This window comes from Myotis yumanensis, unplaced genomic scaffold (genome assembly GCF_028538775.1).
Source record: "Myotis yumanensis isolate MYYU_CA2020_CCGP unplaced genomic scaffold, mMyoYum1.0.hap1 SCAF_10, whole genome shotgun sequence".
NCBI lineage: Eukaryota > Metazoa > Chordata > Mammalia > Chiroptera > Vespertilionidae > Myotis > Myotis yumanensis.
The window spans coordinates 37,601,869-37,619,747 of NW_027223761.1; the positions used below are offsets into that span (position 1 = coordinate 37,601,869).

The window sequence follows — 17,879 nt, forward strand, 5'->3', positions numbered from 1 at the left end:
AAGGGGCAGTGATCAGAGGCCTGTGGATTTGAGAAATTCCAGGAAGTTAGCCCATAGATGAGCATTGTGACAGATACTCCATGAGGCTGGATCAAGCCAGTGAGTACCTGTACCCTGGGACCTGAACTTTGAGCTTCGCATTGAGAGCTGTGAGCCGAGTGGGGGTGAACTAGGGCTGGAAGGCTGGCAGACAGAAGGAGAGTGCTCAACCCAGCGTTAAGATGTCCCGTAATCGTTTCACCACAGGACGGTGGGATCTATTATGGGATAATTATAGTTTGAATCCCACACTTTTCTAGTTCAGAGCCTTAGGCTTGGTTGGTGGGGAGGTGGTGGGGGCGGGGAGAGTTGGGTGAGTGAGGGGTGGAAGATGGGTGGGAGGCAGGTGGGATTAGAGCAGGAATGAGGACCTGGGAGAATTCCCTTCCACAAATGCCAGGACTTGCGCATGAATGGGCATTGCTGTTTTCCCAGGAAGGCTGTGCATGCGAGTATGTGTAGCAGTGGCCAGCACACTGGAGGTCCTGCCAGATGTGGCTCTCAGACAGAGGAGGACTGGGCTTGCCATCTGGAGGGAGACATTCAATTCATTGATTCAAAGGCCCTAGTAGTGCCCATGAAGAGACTGCTTGATTTGCAGGAGGCAGATTGTCTTCCAAGAGAACTTAGTGCCAATTCTTCTGCTTTGTTAAGGCGGCTTTGTGTCAGAAGATGGCTCGGCGTGAGTCCCTGGCAGAGCCTCTGTCTTCTTCCAAGCACTTCCCTGGCCATTTCCTAGCCTCCGCATCCTGTGTTTGGCATCTTGCTTCTCCAGGCAGGAAGCCTGACTCTCCCATCTTTTCCTCTAGGAAAGGCTGCCTTTGTTGATGACAGTCTTCTGTGTGATCCCAGGCAGATGACTCCAGAGCCCCAAGCCAGGCGCTCTGCTGAGAGGGTTCGATGGAGACTCTGTAGCCCCTGAAATAAGCTCTTTCCTCCGCTGCATTGGACTCATTCAGAAAGCAACGGGACTAGGTGACTGCAGTAGAACATCCCAGCTAGAAGGACCCTTGGAGAACAGCTAGTTCCAACAGCCCTCTGCTTGTCTGCAGGAAGTATGTAAGGGGGACAGGGACTTGCTCAAGATCTCAGCACCTAGAAAGCAGGACCTGGGCTCCAGGCTGCTGACTCCCTACTCTTAGGTTTTTAATTCCCCATCCACATTTCCTCTCAGAGGTGGAAAAGGAAAATTGAAAGCCCCAAAAGGGCTCTTGAACAAAAGCTGCCTACTCACACGGCAGCCAGAGCCCAGGGTAGGAGAATTGGGCAGGACACATGCTGGTTCCCTTTACTTGGGGAGAACTGGGTGTCTTCAGGCGCAATGCTGCTGGACCCCAATCTGATGGGCGTGGGGAGCTAGGCTCCCCGGAGGATCTGAAGTTCTATTGCATCTCTTAGGCATTCTAGGATCCAACCAGTGTGTTAAAACAACAGCTCACTTTTCTTGAATCTTCCTTTACCAGTAATCCCCAAAAGAAGGAGTGACTTTAAAAGATTTAGTCTACTCCTGTGTTTTCAGGTACAGAATTTCAGTTGTTTTATTATTTTTTTTAATCCTCACTTGAGGCTGTATTTACTGAGTTTTAGAGATAGAGGAAGGAGAGGTGGGAGAGAGAGAAGAGGAGAGGAGAGGAGAGGAGAGGGAGAAAGAGAGAGAGAGAGAGAGAGAGAGAGAAACATTGATGTGAGAGAGGAACATCGATTGATTACCTCCTCTACATGTCCTGACCTGGAATTGAATCTACAGTCTTTTGGTGTACGGGACGATGCTCCAAGTAACTGAGCCACCTGGCCAGGGCTCAGTTGTTTTTAAAGAGACAAGAAAATATGATAAAGTCTTCTAGTGACCCATGTCCAGAATCTAATTATCATCTACTAGTACATATATATTCTCTTGGTACACATAAGTCTATCCACCAAAATCCCCTCATCTTATGGAGAGGCCACCTGTCGCCTCTGTCTCCGTGTTGTTCATTTGTTTGAGTCTTTTTCAGTGATTCATTTATCCCCCTCACATTAATTGATTGTGCACTGTGAATGAAATACTAAAGTGGATAAATCTTAAAGGTCTCATGACTGTGAGGGAGACAGGGGTACAAGTCACAGTGGTAAAGCGACATACATACCATAATAAAGGCATCTTCAAGCTGCTGTGGGCTTGCAGAGTCGACAAACATTCTGCCAGGAGATCGAAAAATGTTTCACAGAGGACGTGTTACCCGAGCTGGGCGTTGAGGCAATTGGATTTTGCTGTCGGGGAAGGAGAGACACGCAGGGGAAGGTAACAGCTGGGAGGTGAGGGCAGGAAGAGGAACAGGCTGTCTTCGGGGTACCAGGTGGTGTGCTGCGGCTTGCCGAGAATGGGGTGGCGGCGGCAGGGAATTGTGGGCAGGAGATGAAGCCAGAAAGGACTTCAGATTTTGTGGTAATGAAGCTCATGAGAGGGGCTTGGACTTAGGCACACCGCTCCTGCTGTTCCTTAGGCCTCAGTATCCCTGCCCCCCTACCTTCAGACAATAGTTTTTAAAATTTCTTTTTAGTAACGGAAAAAGGTTTTTTTTCAAAACTTTTATACCCGTCTCCAAATTTTAAAACATAAAATGACTTTTTTTTTTTAAGTAAAAATGTATTTTCTGTAAGCACAGTGACCTGCACAGTGGAGGGGAAGTGTTTTTGTCCCTGAATGGAGCTGACCCTAGAGAACCTTCTCATCTATGTGATCCGGGCCGTTCCTGGTCCCGTTTGGTTTGGCAGTGGCGCTGGCGGTGGAGCGCCTGGGAGTGGGCACTCTGGTAACTGGTAACGGGAGAGGCTGTAAAAGCCGGGAGCACGTCCCGAGAAGAGTGACCTTACGAAGAAAGTTCTGGGAAACTAACCACAGGGAGACTTTACAGGAATTTTCAATTGAGCCCATAGGCAAAGCACATGAGGGAAGGAGATGTAATTACAGTTTGTTAGTCTATGAAAAGATGCAGTGAGTGACATGAAATAGCTGTTCACAGTTTCTCCTGCCTGTAGGATAGGAAGGAGTGGGGTTTTATGCGTTCATCTAAGTAAATATTCATTGAGTGCCGGCTGTGAGGTGGGCCCTGTACTAAATGCAGGAAATATGGTGGTTACCAAAAAACAGCCCAGGTTCCTGCTCTTACGGAATCATAGGGGAAGACTGACATGAAGCAAGATAGCGCACAAATGGGCACAAACTAGGGTGAGTGCTGTGAAGGGTAAGCTCTCATTTAGATCAGAGGACCGTGGAGGAGTTCTCCGAGGAGGTGAGAGGCAAGTCAAGGCATGGTGAGTAAGCGTCAGCCAGGCGAGGACGGGTGTGGGGGAGTGTCCCGTGCAAAGGGGAACAACCTGGAAAAAATCTGGGAGTTTTGGGGAACTACAAGGAAGCCTGAGTAGCTAGCACGCAGAGGGGGAGGGCAGGAAGCGTACTTGGAGGAGGCTAGAGAAGGGTCATGCTGAGCCTCATAGGTCCCGGTAAGAATTTTGATTTTATCCTAAGTGCGATGGGAAATGACACAATCTGGTTTAATAGGTGATTCAGACAGTTCCACGGAGAAGGGAGAAGGGAATTGTGAGGGCAGGAATAGAAGCTGGGCCAGTTGGGAGGTTTTTGCCATAATTAAGGGGAGAGATTGGGGTGGCAATGGAGGTACAGAGAAATGGACAGATAAGTGACCTATTAGTTATTTGGAATTGGTAAATGGATTGGATATGGGGGAGACAGGTAGGGAGATGGTTGTCTCCTGGGTTGCTGGCACAAGTGTGCCTGTGGGCTTCCCAGCAGGTACTAGACCACTGAAGGCTGTAAGAGCCCTACCCTTCAGCACAGGTAAGGTAGGACTGACCTGCCTCCAGCCTCACAGAAGCTCTCTCTGGGCTGCAGACAGGTCCTAAGGAACCTGTACAGCGCCAGTATGCCACTAGGGGGAGCATGGCCTGCATTCCCTGTCAGGTCTGGAGGGCTTTTTGAAGTTTAGATTGCTTTCAAGACTCACTTGTATCAGCTTCAGTACTCGGCCTTGGCCCCTGGCCCCTCATTCTTCTTGGGAAAATGCCTGACATATGGCAGTTGCTCAATAAATCTTGGTATAATATTATATTGGTGATAATGTGAATAATACCTTATTTTAGAAATGAATGGGCATCACCTCTTCTTTCTCAGTGTGGAGATGGGACAAGTGGAATGTGCATGTGGAAGGTCAGGAGGAGAACCTGACCTGGGCAGAGATGCCTGTTGGCAGTGGGAAGAAGGGAAACCTGAGTGATTCGATGGCCTTGAACGTGTTGTTTCATCCTCTCTTCCTTTGGGACACTAGTGCCTGGAGGGATTTCTGAGGGGTACTTGGGTCAGGTTGGGCATTTCAGTGGGTGATCGGGTGTGCACCCTCTTTGAGGCTCTGTGTCCTCTTCTTTGAGGGCGGGGGGGAGGGAACAGCTGTTCCAGGGTTTTGTTGTTTGTGGTGAAGAGCAATTGGCTTTCACACATTAACTCTTTTCATGCTTATCTCAGCCCTATCGGTTATAATAGGTTTTATAGATGGAGGTTAGATGATTTGCCCAAGTGCACATGGCTGGTGGTTGAGCCAGGCACTGCCAACGTCTTCTGACTCCTGCCCTTCTCGGTGCTCTTGGAACTAGTCTGCTTAATATATATGGAAGAGAGCCGGAAGGCTTGGGAATGATTTCTAGATCAGCAGTTGCCAACCTTTCGGACCTCACGGACCACCGGTTGGCGACCGCTGTTCTAGATCTGTTATTTTCTGGTTCTGTGGCCTGGGGAAAGTCATTTGACCTCTCTTAGATTTTTAAAAATAAAAACTGTTAAGTTAGTATGATAATACCAGCCCTAACTTTCAGGCCTATTGCGTTGAACAGATGAGTGAAGAATTGTGAGAGTATTTTGGAAAAATATAAGGTAATTTATAGCTATAGAGCAGGACTTTTTCCCTCTAAAATGTGCACCAGTACTTCCACATCTCATAGGTGCTATCATAGAGTCTTCAGACTAAAAGGATGGTGGTCAGTCCTACGTCACCATCACGCAGAAAGATTCTCCCTCTAGCCGGTTGCTCAATGGTTAGAGTGTTGGCCTGTGGACTGAAGGGTCATGGTTTCGATTACAGTCAAGGACGCGTACCTCCATTGCAGGCTCAGTATTCAGCCCCAGTTGGAGCCTGTGTGGGAGGCAATCAATAGATGTGTCTCTCTTACATCAATGTTTCTCTCCCTCTCTCTCTCTCTCTCTCTCTCTCTCTCTCTCTCTCTCCTTCTCCCTCTCCCCTTTCCTCCCTCCCCCTCCCTTCCATTCTCTCTAAAATATCAATGGAAAAAATATCCTCAGGTGAAGATTAACAACAACAACAAAAAGATTCTCCACCTCTCCCTGGAACCCAGCCTTGTATTTTATAACTGGTTATCAAAAAAGTTGTTTGTTCGTTTGTGAGATCACGTGGCAGTGTACTTTAGCAGAAAGTGCACTGGACTAGGTGGCAGTGAACTGCTCTCTACTCTTAGTTCTTCAGCTGCACAACTAGCTTTGTAATTGTGGACTAAACATTTGATCTTTCTGAGCCTCCGTTATCCCATCTATAAAATGGCAGTATCGGTCCAGTACATTTCGAAAGGTTTTGAGGATCAGACAAAACAGTGCATGTAAAAGAAGGTTACAAAGCATAAATGCTCACAGGGGGTTAAGCTTAGAGGGCCTGCTGTGTCCTAGCACTGTGCTCCCTCCTGGACAGAAGTGATACTATTACTGGCCGTGACAGCAGCTCACAGGAAGCCTGGGCTGTAGCTGCAGGCCCAGAGCAGGGAAGAGAGATGTGGATGTATCCCCTTTATTGCTTGGGCTACGACTCTGGACTTGCCCAGGACTCTCGCTGGTCCTGACCTAGTGTCTTTCCTCTCCATTGCAGGAAGATGAGAGACTGCTTGGGCACCAGCACTAGTACCAGGAGGCCCTGCACTGGTTAAAACCATCGCCACGACCTGGGCAGGCAGCAAGGTAAGCAGAGAGGCCAGTCCAGGCGAGCTCCTGGGATGGGAATGCATTTCCGCCTCAGCCGCTGCCCGGAAAATCCCAAGTGCACAAACAAGTCAAGGCAATGCATCTGGGTCCTCCTGCCCGTATCCAGGACCCAGAGGAAGGGCTTGCTTCCCCTCCAAGTGCTCCAGCTACCCCCCTCTACCCTCCCCCCCAGCCGGGTTTCTTCCAAGTTATAAAAAATGAGACACTGGAGGGGAAGAAAACAAGTCCTCTCACTGTCTTCTCCCTTCTCCCCTCTGAGCTGTTTAAGCAAGTTCCCAGGAGCAGCCCAGAGCCTTGTTTGACTGGACGGGAGGTAGGAGGAGTGGAATGCGTGCAAAAACCGAGCTGATCAAAAGACAGTGCTGTTTCATGGAAGCCTCCCAGAGCTAGAGAGTGAGAGGGGGAGAGAGAGAGAGGGAGAGAGGGAGAGCGAGAGAGCACAGCAAGCAAGCGCTGGCGAGAACAGGGTCTCCATGACAACTGGCCTGGCCGGCTAGCAGTGCTCTGCTCATTTGGCTGGAAGGAGCGCCACGAAAGGTCAGAGGAAGGCGCTGTGGGAAGCTCGCAGCAGGTATCAGAGCTCAAGTGAGTGGATTTGGGGGCCCTGGGCTCCCTGACAGACTGTGGTGTGAGCCAGACTCTGCCGAGAATGGAGTGGGCAGGAAAGCACCGGGACTTCCAGGTAAGGTCTGCTCCGGGCTCGGACTGTTTTCCTCCTGTCCTGACTATGGTCTCGGGCTGCTTTCTGGGAGGCAGGCGAGTGACTGTGCTCTCTGCTCAGGGTTGGGGGCTCAGGAATGATGTCATGCTCCAACAGTTGGATTCTATTAGCTCAAGGAGGAAGGGATACAGCCAATTTTCTTGACTTTGCAAGTCTAGCTGATCTCACTCTTGCTGAACCTGAAGTGTTTAGACTTCACCATAGAAATCGTCTTACTTTTATTTAGAACAAAGGCTTAGGATATTTTACAGGATGAATCTTATATAGAAAAAGTGAGTTTTCATCACTCCAGCATCGTGTTTAGAGTTCTTACATGGAAACTCCAGTGTCTTTTGAGTGGCTCCGTTTGTTCTGTGAACACTGTCTGTTTTGTCTCTTGATGCTGCTGTGTCTGACCTGTAATGAAAAAAAAAAAAAAAAAAGCTAATGAACTCAGCTAGGAGCCTGTGGTGAGTTGCAAGTCTCTGTGGAGCACTTATTAGGACAGAGGGACTGTCTTAGGGATATCTAAACTGGGGTCAGTGTGGATCTGTGTGTCTGCCTGCCTGCCTGTCTGTCTCTCAGATAGCTCCGTGAGCAGCAAGCTGTCCTCCCTCATTAATAAGGTCCATCACAGGCTTTCCTTAAAGATCTGTTGGGGTGGGGAGGGTGCTAGGGGTCGGGTCTTGGGGTTGGAGGGTCTACAAAGAGGTTTCTTAACCAGATATTTCAGAGTGAGCTCTCAGTGGCAGCTGCTAGGAGCGAGGCTGCCAGAGGAGACAGGAGGTGCTGGGGTTGTGCCGACGGATTCCCAGGGTTAATATTTTAACCAGATCTCAGGGCACGCAGTGTGCTCCTACTGTTTGTCCTCTGTTTTGGTAAAACTTGTTCTGACCTAGCGGAAGGTTGTGCGGGGAGCGCAGTGTGGCCTAGGAGAGGAGACCCATCCAGAGAGGCACACACACAGGTGAAGGGGTCGCTAGATTGTCAGTGGTCTTATTAGGAGGACTAATGCAGGGGGCACGCCCTGCAGTGGAGACCCGTCAGAGGATGTGCTCCCACCCCAGCCAAGCTGTGTCTTACACTCCTGGACCTCAGGCGACTTGGGTTTCTCTGTGGGATGAAGGAACAGCTGCTGTCCTGGCTCTTCGTTTTTTCTTGAACTTTCTGAACAGAATGTCTTTTGTATTCTGGCAAACAATGAGGGGGCCTTCTGATTCATTCCGGGTCAGCTTGCCAATGCAAGCACTGGCCATCCCCACTGCGGGCTCCCTGAGTGTGGACGTGTGCGCATGAATGTTGTGGCCTGAGGGCCCACAAGGGCGAAGTCAGTGGCCCTGGACCTCAGATGGGCCACTTCTAAAATGAGGCCTCTTTTCACTACACTTCAGGGACCCCCTGCTTGGTTGAAATGTGTGGTACTGGGGGAGGGGGATGATGCGGCTGGTTGGGATGAAACAGGGGGCCCTTCAGTGGGCAGGGCAGACCTAGGATCTCAGTTCTCCTCCACTCGTGTGGTTTACGCCTGGGGCCCCTCAGTTCTGTCGCCCCACACGTGGGAAGGAAGAGGCTAGCAGATGACCTTTCTTTGGATGTTGCAGACAATTAATGGATCTGGGGTGAGGAGACTTGAGTCCATGGCCAGGTTCTCAAGGTGGACACGGGCAAATTCCTGACCTCGCTGACTTCAGATTTATTAGCTGTGGGATGGAAATAATGATAAAACTGTTTCTCAGGATTGTTGGGGGGAGCAAATGAGATAATTTCCATGAACGTAATTTTAAACAAGTCAAGTCCGATGCAGTGTAAGATGAGTTGAAATTTGAAGGACGGCCCAACTCCCTCTGGAAAGTCACTGCCTCTCTGCTCTGGTCTCCCCACTTATCAAGCGCCCCCTTCTCTTGTGCATTTATAAATAAAGATGAGAAGAATCTTAGAAGACTTCTTTAAGATGTTACAGTGCTCTCTTGGGTTGGGAAGTTGAGAAAGAGTGGTGTTCACTGTAGACTTTGAGCCTCATGAATGACCTTCAGAGATAACCCTTTCCTTAGGTCACTTGACTTGTTTTAGTACCGAGGAGAGGGATTCCAAGAGACTCCTGGCTTTCCCAGTGTCCCACGGCTACCTGGCAGGTATGCTGCCATCGATGTCAGCAGCTGGAGGAGAGGCTGCTGCTTGCCAGGGCTGCTTCCCTCGTCTGCTGGGTTCTGCTGGGGAGACTGTGTTGCAAGGGCAGGGAGACCTCTCTTCTCTGCTCTCCTCTCTCCTTTGAAAGGCAGGCCTCTAACTGGCAGGAAGAGTTCCAGCTCTGGAAGGCCCCTTGGGGGCTGGGCAGCTCTTTCAGGAACTTGTGTGGCTACAGCTTAGAGGGAAACAAGAAAGAAAGAAAGAAGGAAGTGGGAATTCCAAGGGCAGAGATACTTGATATGCCGTGGGGCTGTGCCAAGGAACAGAATCGAAGGGGAGGGGAGATGCCAGCCAGGGCACCCCAGGTCTGTCCTCAGGAATCTGTAGGGATCATGGTATACTAGGTGGGAACACAGGGAGGGGCCGGGCACCCAAGGGGGCCTCAGCTTTTGTTGTCAGACCAAGAACCCTGCCAGTCATGCCCTGGAGTGGTGTCTGGGAAGAAGCCCCCAAAAAGACCCAGAGTAGGCAGATTTTTTATTTTTTTTTAACAATAGAGCCCTGTTTCCAGGTGAATCCCGTCACCGCAGCTTCTGAGGCCTGCAGCTTAGACTGGGGCTGCAGCTGTGCCCACTCCTTGTCAGTCCAGCTTCCCAGAGCTGGGTCACAAGTTGGATCCCTCCATCTTCCTTAAGGAGCATTGCTGTTCTCACTCTCTTCCCCTTCCTCAACTCCCCTTCCTGCACACTCTCCCCCTGGGCTCCCTCCTCTCTAAAATGAGAATGGTCAGTTACCCAAGGAAGTTGGAACTTTGAAATACCTTGGAGGACAGGCCAAGAGCATTCTTAATTCTGCTGGCTCTGCTCCTGTCCCTGGAATGAAGGGCTTGGGTGCACAGTTTGGAGGGGCACCCCAGACTGCAAATATCCTAGCCACTTGGCTGGCCTGGAACTAAGAGAGGCTGTGCTCCATTCTCCACCCCCTCTGATTCTAAGAAATGTTTTGAGGAGTTCTGCCTGGCACCTGAGGGAGGTGGGAGCCCTCCAGAGCACCTCCCTGCCGGCTGGTGGGACTGAGGGACTGAAGAGCATGTCTTCCTGTAGCTTCTCTTAGCTGTTCCCTGAGAGACTCCTAATGTCCAAGGTGGGGCCCAAGAGAGTTTTCTGAGGCAGCCAAGCAAAGGGAACATGTATCCGAGCCCGCAGGAGGCCAGGCAGCATCCCTGCAGAGCTCTGGAGCGGCCTCCCTTCTGTGCTCTGCACTGGCTGGGAGGAGAGGATGTGTAGGGCAGGCTGGTGGGAGGGGGAGGGGAAATCGGTTCCCAGATAATTGAGTTCTTTGAGTTAGAGGAACCATGGAAAGTGGAGAAGGGGCCAGGAGGGCATGAAAGAAAAAAAAAAAAAAAAGACCATCTGGCATAGTCCGCAGGGATTTCTCTCCAAAGCCTGTGGGAAAACTCGAATTAGTGAGTGCCTTCTTCTGGGGGTGGGGAGGGAGACTGTGCATCGATTTTATGCTGGGAGGAGACACTGCGTACAAGTGTCTCGGTAGGTAGGTGGGGGGAAAAGCTGGGTACGTCTGTCTTAGGGGAACATGCCACATAATATTGTCTGATTGAAAAAACTTGGGGTCTCTGTTTCTAGCCATAGGCCCTCATAAACTGGTGTGTGTGTGTGTGTGTGTGTGTGTGTGTGTGTGTAGGTGTAGGGGAGAGGAAGATGTTAAATGAGTCTAGACTACATTATTGAAGGATTTTTTCCAAAGATCCCTTCTCTTATTTTTTTTGGCTCCAATACCCTGTTGTTGTAGGGCTGTTGAAATTATCACAATATTCTCCTCATGTAAAAACTGCCTGAATGTTGATTGTACTTTTCTTATAAAGGGTGAATTATATGCAATTAGGGTATGAGGCCTTCTCAACCAGAGCTGACCTGTTCCTCAGGGCTTGTTATGAAACCACCCCACTTTTCAAAAATCTAGACTCTTGTTCTGAGAGACTTGCCCCTGAAGGGGTTTGTATGTGAGCTGGAGGTTCGCTAAGAGGAAGCAGCACTGTTTGGGAAAAATGAGATGAATGGAGGGTTATGGGAATCATGATCTGAAACAGTAGGAAAAAGGGAGAGGCCCTGGGGAGGAGGATTGGAGAGAAGACAGTTCTCAGGGAAGGCAGGGGTGATAGATAGAAAAGGGTTACCTGCATGGACCCAAGAGGCCTTCACAATTGAGCAGAAGGCTGGCCTGTCCCCACGGAACTCAAGGAGACGGTGCTGTGTAGGTTCGAACAAACCCTGGGAAGACAGGGGTGGGTGGGGGTGGCTGGCATTGGGATTGAACTCCTGTTCATTTGCTCTTGGGCTTGGCAGCATCTCTGGTGCCCATATGCTGTCTTGGTCTGTTCACCCATTTAGTTTCACCCATTTAGTCACTGAACACAGAGGATCTGAGCCAAGAGCTGGGCAGGATCTAAAAAAGTATCAAGTGTGGTACTGATGCCCATATATGTTGTGGTTATTTCCTCCCCAGAGCAGGCCTGATTAAGAGAGGAGAACCATAGATCTGCTGAAGTATAGGGTTTTCGTGTCAGGGTTAATGACTCTCTCATGCTTTAGTCTGGGAAAAAGGAGGAGGGTCCGACTCTCAGATGCTGATTTAAAGCATTTAAAGCATGGTCTGAATGATGGAAGAGAGCCAACTACAGGACTGGAAATATGAAGAGGGTGAGGGTTCTCGGCCTGTGTCAAAGCTTTTCTGAGAGTGTCAGAAGATGGGGTGTGAGGGAGGGGATGATAGGAAAAGGGAAATGGGAAAATTGGAAAGAAAACTATGAAGTCGCCTGGGTTTTAGAACTACTTCACTTCATGGAAGGAACTGAATTTCGATGCGCTCACTTGTGTCCTGGAACACAGGCTCTCTTATGGAGTTCTGACAACTGAGTTGTCATAAATTACTTTCAAACGAATCAACCTGTGATGTGTTTGTTCAGCTGGATAATCAGTGAGTGTACGGTGCTGCCTTAGAGCAGCTCTGATGGAACCATTTGCACTTAATATAAGTCTTTTACCTTTGGTATGGTGCAGTGATTAAGAGCTGGAGCTCAGGAGTCTTTTAAGCCTACATTTAGAAACTGACAGTACTGCTTACCTACAGTGTGACCTTGCAACCTTGGGCAAGTTATTTAATGTCTCTGAGTCTCAGTTTTCTGCGAGGCATCTGTAAAATGGATATAGTGATAGTACTTAGCTTGTTGGAGTTGTGGTGAGGACGACATGAAATGACACCTGTAATGCTCTCAGCCCAGAGCCTGGCACACAGTAGATATTCAATGCTTTCCATTATCATTACCAACTTAGAGCAGCATTTCCAAGGAGGTAAGGCTGGCACCTCTTAATCAGGTTGGGGTTACTGTGTTGGGCAAGTCAAATCAGATTCTTCTTTTAGTAGGAGTTTCCACTTAGCATTTTCTTCATCTTTCTGTCACGACCCCAGGAGAGTCTCTGAGGTGGTCCTTCTCAAACCAGCTTCACAGGCTCAGCTTTATCATCCTGTAGGACGCTTACCCTTAATGGTCAGGGGAGACTAGAACTGCCTCTTGCCTGCCCCTTTCCTGTAGGCCAGCCCCCGTGGGGCTCCTGCGGTCCTCCTTAACCCAGCACTGGAGGCCCTTCTCCAGCTGCTCCTAGTGCTCTGCACTCAGGCCACGCCAGTGCTCCTCTCTCCACTTCCATGAATTCCATGGATGTCTCCTCCACCACCCAGCTCAGAGCACAGGCTTTGCAGCCAGCTCTGGAGATGCGTAATGTGGCTCTTCTTCTTCCTATCTGTGGACCTCTGGCAAATTAATCTCTGTAAACCTTAGTGTCTTCACCTGCAAATTGGGAGTATTGTTACTCATCTCAAAAGTTTGTTGTAGTCTTTTCGCCATCTTCCTATGCCACCATAGTCGTACACATGAATGTCCTGGCTGATGCTCCAAAGAGTATCAACAATGCCGAAAAGAGTGGCAAACGCCAGGTTCTTACTAGGCCGTGCTCCAAAGTCATCAGCCGGTTTCTAACTGTGGTGACGAGGCATGGTTACACTGGAGAATTTGAAGTTATTGATGACCACAGAGCTGGGAAAATTGTTGTGAACCTCACAGGCACAGGTTAAACTAGTGTGGCATAATCAGTCCCAAATTTGATGTGCAACTGAAAGATCTAGAAAAAACAGCAGAACAACTTGCTTCTGCCCTGTCACTTTGATTTCATTGTACTGATAACCTCAGCGGGCATCATGGACCATGAAGAAGCAAGAAGAAAACACACAGGAGGGAAAATCTTGGGATTCTTTTTCTAGTGATATAATGCAAATGTGCAAATAAAATGCCTCTAGGAGAAAAGAGTTTGTTGTAAGGGTTAAATGAGTTGATTTATATAAAGCACTTATAGTATAACTAGGGTTCCTGGCACGAATGTGCTCTCAGTGCATGCCAGCTGCTGTTGTTAGAGATCTCTCCCACCATGCATTTCTTTGCCTGCCTTCAGCAGGAGAAGGAGGCTTGGCCAGGTAGTCCGCAGACCCAAGCTTTAGTCTCGGCTCTACCTATGACTTGCTGGGTGACCCTGGGGACGTAACATGGCTTCTCTAGGCTTCAGTTTCCACTTCTAGAAAGTGGGAGGTTTGGACTGAGTGTTTCCATCAACATTCTGACTTATTTTTCAGGTAGATTCCCTGAAGTTCTATGAAATTAAGTATAATATTCTACACATTTTATCTCCCCAAATTGGACAACATATACAGTTTATGTTTTAAAACTATTTGAGTAACTTTTTTTAAAACCCCAGCAGCTGAATTCAAGGAAGCATTTCTACTTCATACTCATGACCTGGAGAGCCAGGAACCTGTTTTCAGATGCACAGGGCTGGGCTCCAACAGCTTGCAAAGAGGCTCCAACCCATAGTAAGCTAGGAAGCCCACCAGGTCTGTAAGAAGGAGGTGGGTCTCACTTGGTGCTGCTGGGAAAATTTGGGTTGACGTGTGTAGAATCCTTATCTGTTCTGCTGTGTGGACTTAGACCAGCTCTGTGGATAAATATGGCCATCCCTGTTTCCTCCTCTCCGTGGAGAAAAATTGCCGTGTTCTGTGACTGACTCGCTCTCTCCTTTAGAGTTTTGAGTGAGTCAGTTGTGTGCAAAGACAAACCCATGTGATGGGGGAAGAGTCATCCAATGAAAGCGTAATGTTTAGAGCCTGGGCTCTGGACTGTTGGGGTCAAATTCTGGCTCTGCCACTTAGAGAAGTTACTTAGCCTGCCCCTGCCCCGGTGCCTCTTCTGTATAATTGCATGGGGTTGAGGCCCAAGTATCAGGTGCCTAGAATAGTGTCCTGTATCTAGTGCTGAATGGAACGTAAGAAATTGTTGTAGTTGTAAGCCAAGCAGAGTTTGTTTCTGAGTGGCTAGTCTGTCAGGCTTGTTCTGCTGAGAAATGTGAGGTGATATCCCCGTCCTCTATGTCAGGGGTGGGGGACATCTAGCCCGTGGGCCGTATAAGGCTGGAGAAATCATTTGGTCTGGCCTTGCCAAGGCATTAGGGGTGAGTTAATTAAATGTTTGACCAAATACAGCAGGCTAATTTTTAAGTTGATAATTTTGTATGGCCCTCGACTGATGTTATAAATAGGCAAATGGCCCTTGGCAGAAAAAAGGTTCCCCGCCCCTACTCTATGTCTTGGGCAGATATCTAGTACCAGCAGAGCAGTCATAAGTGCCCCCAGTCAGTACCTAGATCATAGCTCTGGGGCTTTGCTGTGGTGAAGAAATATATAAACCAGAGGGGAGTCGGGGTGAGCCTAAGGAGCATGTCCGTTGAAAGGCCGCTCTCTGATGAGTAATATATGTTGCCTGGCCCTGGAGTAGGGACGGGGCAGAACCCTGTGCGAAAGAGCACAATAGGAGCCAGGCTAAAGGAGAGTGTAAGCTCGGACAGACGGCGAGGTGTGAAGAGCGGGCAGGTGGTTGTGGCTAAGACAGTAAGTGGTGTCATAAAGCTCCTGGCACTTGGTCTTCCCAAGAGACATGCTGACTCCGGGCCCCAGCAGCGACCGCTCGGACCGCTCAGAAGAGCGGGGGATTGAGTTGAGGAGGTCCTAATCTGTTCCTAACGAGAATGAGCAGCACACAGAGCTTGGTGCATCTTATCTGCAAGTGTAATTATAAAGAGATTTCCTTCTCCAACTGCAAGAAGCAGAAACTTTCGCTGCCAAACTTAGCAGCATGTTTTAAGTCCCTCAAATCTCCTTTGAGTGCTACCAAAGCTCGCAGCTTTGTTGTTATCTCTTGTTGAAATACAGCCTGGGAAGGTCATATCAACAGTGCCAATTTATGGGCCTGCTGAACCCAGGCAGGCCTAGGGCAGAATGGGGAGTTCCTGGGAGTAGGTGCTTCACACATTTTCTCTTTGAATGAGGCTGTCTGTAATTTAAGGTTCCTTTTGCTTGAAAAGACTGAACACTGAAGATTAGAGTCAGACATTCTATTTCTTCTGTTTTACTTCTGGAGGCTCCCACAGGCAGTTCAGACTCCATAGTAGCTCCCTGTACACTCAGAAGCGCAGCTGTGGTGTGACTTACATTATGCCCTACATTCCTCATTGGAGGCACGTATTCCTGGAACAGTGTTGTGCCAGGATCTCCCACCCTATTTAGTTTGTTACCAATTTTTGATTTACCGTGTGTTCTGAGGGAGTGAGTGATTAAAAGAGGAGACGACCAGAGGGTGTACAAACCACACATGGGGCTTTGTACTTGCTTGTAAAGATCTGGAGATAAGAAGGTCAAACCCATGTGTGTATGTATTTGTCACATGGCAAAATGGGTGCCAATAGGAAAGATAATTAAAGAACCCGACTGCCCCGGGCAACTGTAAAGAAGTATGGCCCTTGAATGCAGGAGGGGCAGCTGAGATGAACTTGCCAATGGCAGGGGCCGTGGTTTGCAGTCCGTGACTTGACTGACTCAGCTGCTGTGGTCAGGGAATTGAGATTTTGGAATCTAGAAAGGGAAGAGCGCACGGAAGTTCCTTGTTTTCTTTGCCTCCTTCTAACCCCTGACTCACTCACCCTTTTGGATTCAGACACAAATGGCAAGACTGCCAGAGAAGTTGCTGGTTTTTGAAACGGACCGGGCAGCACTGGCCTCTCTGAGTTTGTGGGCATAGCTGAGCTGCCGTCTGGGAGAGCCAGAGTGAGGATAGGATGCTGGTGGCAAGAAGGGCGCGGGTTTTGTTGACTCTGAGTAAAGTGCCCGAAGGGAAGTGGCAGGGACCAGGTTTAAAAGACAGCAACGAGGAACAACTGGAAATGCTTGTTTTATTTAAATTGCATTAAATGGAAATAAAAAGTTGTGTTGTTTTTTGTTTTGTTTTGTTTTGAATCTCAAAACCCAGAGGTGGGCTTCAAAATCAGTGCTATCCAGATTTCTTGTTACCTGAACAACACCCAAGGTCAGTTGTGTACATAGCTTCGCTGGAAGAAGTTGAGCCTGGGAAGCGTAGACACTAAGGGGGAAAACCATGGAATTATGTATATTTCGTCACAATGAGAAAAATTGGTGGAGAAGGCAAAAGAAAGCCATGGAGACTGCACACCTGTGGCATACTCCCAGCCCCCGCTAGCAGTTAACATCTCGTCAGTGGGAGAGTTGAGATAATTTTTTCTGCATTCCCCGGGGGTTCCTTTCTCTTCAGCCTTTTCTCTTTTTAATTTACAGCCTTTCCCTGAGAACCCATTTTCTACTGCCTGCCAGTTAGTTGCAAAATGAAGGCGGGTGGGGGCTGTCCAACTCTGCCTCTCTTGTTTCGAAACTGAATTTATTTATTCATTCGATACATAGTTTTCGAGTATCCATTTTGTTCTAGGTGCTGTTATAAATGCTGAGGATGTAGAGATAAGGAAGACAGCAGCGTCCTTGTATCATGGAGCTTCAAGTATAGTGGGGGAGCAGTCAGGAAACAGTAAAGAAATCAATAAATGAGATGAAGATCGCGGTGTGAGCTATGGAGGAAATAATGGTCACGTAAGAGAATAACAGGAACGTGAAAGCTATTTTCAACAGAAAAATTTAGAGGAAGCCTCTCTGAGAATATGACATTGGAGCTGCAAGTTCAAGAACAAGAAGAAGCCTTGTATTTGCAGCTTTGGGGGAAGTACACTCCTGGAAGAGGGAACAGCAGAGGCAAAGCCCCCGAGGTCAGAGAGAGCTTGGCCTGTTCTAAGAACATAAAGTCATCGTTGTTAGAATACAGGGAGCCTTGAATGTAGGGTATAAAATGATGGTGGAGGCTAGTTCAGGCAGAGCCTTTTGGCCACAGTAAGGAGTTTGAAGAACCACCATGAGGGGTATATATTGTATTTGAGAGAGATGGTTGGCTAAGAGGAATATTGAATTTGATCATCTGAAAAGAAAAAAAATATGGGTAAATAGGATCTGGAGAGGGTATAGGCCAGAGGTTCTCAACCTGTGGGTCGAGACCCTTTTGGCGGTCGAATGACCCTTTCACAGGAGTCGCCTAAGACTATCCTGCATATCAGATATTTACATTACGATTCATAATGGTAGCAACATTACAGTTATGAAGTAGCAACGAAAATAATTTTATGGTTGGGTCACAACATGAGGAACTGTATTTAAAGGGCCAGAAGGTTGAGAACCACTGGTATAGGCACACAGCTAATTAGCTAAAGGATGTTGAATAACTACTCAATTCTGCATATTTCTTGGGATCAAGCAAATATGTGTATTAAAACTTTCTGTGGGTTTTAAGTTAGTGGTGTGTCATTAGTAGAGTGCTTACTCTAGTCTAGGCATTGTGTCATACCAGGCATTTTCACTTGCATCATTTTAGTAAATTATCACAACTGCCTGTGAGTGAATTTGTTGATGTTCTGATGTCTACAGATGAGGAACTCGGAGTGGCCAATATGCTGAAAGTCCAAGCCT

The 17,879-nt window shown here is 48.4% G+C and overlaps 1 protein-coding gene and 1 pseudogene across 3 annotated transcripts in view; both read left to right on the forward strand.

The window, feature by feature from the left end:
* LOC139018373 (small ribosomal subunit protein uS8-like) overlaps positions 1 to 13,311 on the forward strand; it is a 53,464-nt pseudogene extending 40,153 nt beyond the window's left edge.
* The window catches only part of DENND2B (DENN domain containing 2B), a 172,827-nt gene that overhangs the window by 64,862 nt on the left and 90,086 nt on the right, over positions 1 to 17,879 (forward strand). For 2 of the 3 annotated variants that reach the window (XM_070425344.1, XM_070425345.1), the window contains one exon: positions 5,964 to 6,052. The gene's annotated coding sequence lies outside the window, so the exon portion shown is untranslated. Of the gene's footprint in view, positions 1 to 5,963; positions 6,053 to 6,192; positions 6,759 to 17,879 lie in introns of those variants that run through there. The other variant, XM_070425343.1, reaches the window with a different exon arrangement.